Raw genomic sequence first — 2,500 nt, forward strand, 5'->3', positions numbered from 1 at the left:
GTGAGTGTAGGCGAGGCTAAGGATGGCTTGCCTCGCCTTGCCTTGGCATGCCGTGCCCATGATGTGGCCTTGACCAAGCCATTCAAGCCATGCGTTGCCTTCGCCTTGGCATGCCGTGGCCTTACCTCGCCATGCGATGCATTCCGACAAAGTGACGCGAAGCGGAAGCCTATCATGGCGTAAAAATGTCGACAAAATTTTTCGACATTTGAATAATGGGGTTTGACAAGGTTTGAAAAATTCAATACAAATGGTAGGCTTGAATGTCGACAAAGTAACGCGAAGCGGAAGCCTACCACGGCGTAAAAATGTCGACAGATTTTTTCGGACCTTGTCCTGCCATGGGCTGCGCGCAGCATGCCGGCAGCCTGTGCGCAGCGTGCGCACAGCATGTCGGCAGCGTGCGCACAGCATGCCGGCAGCGTGCGCGCACCATGCCGGCAGCCTGTCGACAGAATTTTTCGAAACTTGTCCTGCCATGCGCGCGCGCAGCTTGCTTGCAGCGTGCTGATTCTGTCGACAGTGAGGCTAGCGAAAGTTGTCCTGCCATGGCGTGCGCGCAGCCTGTGCGCGCAGCTTGCGCATCTGTCGACAGTGAGGCTAGCGAAACTTGTCCTGCCATGGCATGCGCGGCGCCTGCGCGCAGCCTGCGCGCAGCATGCGCACAACATGCGCGCAGGCTGTGCGCAGCGTGCGCGGAGCTTGCGTGCAGCTTGCGCATCTGTCGACAGTGAGGCTAGCGAAACTTGTCCTGCCATGGCATGCGCGCAGCGTGCGCGCAGTCTGTGCGCAGCATGCGCGCAGCCTGTGCGCAGCGTGCGCGCAGCTTGCGCATCTGTCGACAGTGAGGCTAGCGAAACTTGTCCTGCCATGGCATGCGCGCAGGCTGCGCGCAGCATGCGCGCAGCCTGCGCGCAGCATGTGCGCAGCATGCCGGCAGCATGGTTCCAGGTTTTTTCAAATGTCGACAGAATTTTTCAAATCTTGTCAAACCCCGTTTTTATTGAAATTTCCTCGCACAATAAGCTCCCCATAAGTAGTCTATGATTTTTAGGACCTTCTCCAACTTACAAAACTAAAAAATTCCTCCCGGATTTGTTTTAATGATTTTTTCAATTTTACGACTTCTAAAAATAATAAAAAATACTTCCCGACTTCAAAAATTTATGAAACTTTTTCCCATCATAGATTGCATGTTTCTTAGTATCCCTGCAAAAAATCACGTCCAAATACCTTGTATTGAATTATTTAGAGCCCATTATGACTCCTCGCGCATAGGTGATGTCTCTTCCTGTCAAAGGGCTAAATGCATAAAATGCTATATAGGGGGGTGTGTGTTGCCTGCATATGCATGGCAGCCCATGCCTTCCTAGCTGCAGCCCCCTTCCCCCACGCCACACCCATGTCATGTTGCCTCGATATGTTGCCTCGGTATTATGGGTTTGGTGTCGGGGTCGGGGGGCTGCCACCCATGGCGGTGGTGGCCGGAATCCGGCCGCCGCCACCATGCCGCCGCCATGGGTGAGGGAGGAAAAAAAAGGCGTGGAAAGTTGCGAAATGGGGTTGTCTAGGCTTTTTTTTGGCATGGGAGAGCATGGAGTGCTAGGAACTCCTTCTCAAATGCACGGGCATGTCGACCACAACCTCATTTCGCAACAACAACCACCCGTGTGGGGTGGCGGTGGGTGGATAGTCGCGGATTGGGGCTTGCCAAGCCAATGTTTTCAAAAAATTTCATCAAAATTAAAAACAAATGTTTTGTTGCCTTCGGATTTGTGGGCGAGCGGCGAGTCGGAGTGGAGCCGGTAAAGTTTAACCTCGGTGTGCACGGTTGTTTTTAGAAACTCAATCCAATGCCGGGGACGTTGAAAGTGACGCTCTTATGAGTTGCAAACCCGCAAGATTTAAAGAACCTTTTCAAAACAATTTCAAACCAACAAGATTTAAAAACAGAAATTTTCATCAAAATGAAAAACAAATGTTTTGTTGCCTTCGGACTAGTGGGCGAGCGGCGAGTCGGAGTGGAGCCGGTAAAGTTTAACCTCGGTGTGCACGGTTGTTTTTAGAAACTCAATCCAATGCCGGGGACGTTGAAAGTGACGCTCTTATGAGTTGCAAACCCACTAGATTTAAAGAACCTTTTCAAAACAATTTCAAACCAACAAAATTAAAAACAAATGTTTCGTTGCAAACAAATTGTGGGCGAGCGGCGAGTCGGAGTGGAGCCGGTAAAGTTTAACCTCGGTGTGCACGGTTGTTTTTAGAAACTCAATCCAATACCGGGGACGTTGAAAGTGACGCTCTTATGAGTTGCAAACCCACAAGATTTTAAAAACTTTTTGAAAATGTTTCTTCTAAATGACACATTTTGATCCTTGGCAAGTGCTCAATCCGTAACTATCCAATCACCGCCACACCACACCGGTCGGGAGTGTGTGAATGGTGTGCTTCCCGGGGTTGGCATAGATAATCTTTCGCATCGACAATCTTTTGCATGCGA

This window comes from Prunus avium, unplaced genomic scaffold (genome assembly GCF_965620075.1).
Source record: "Prunus avium unplaced genomic scaffold, drPruAviu1.hap1.1 HAP1_SCAFFOLD_45, whole genome shotgun sequence".
NCBI classification, from domain to species: domain Eukaryota; kingdom Viridiplantae; phylum Streptophyta; class Magnoliopsida; order Rosales; family Rosaceae; genus Prunus; species Prunus avium.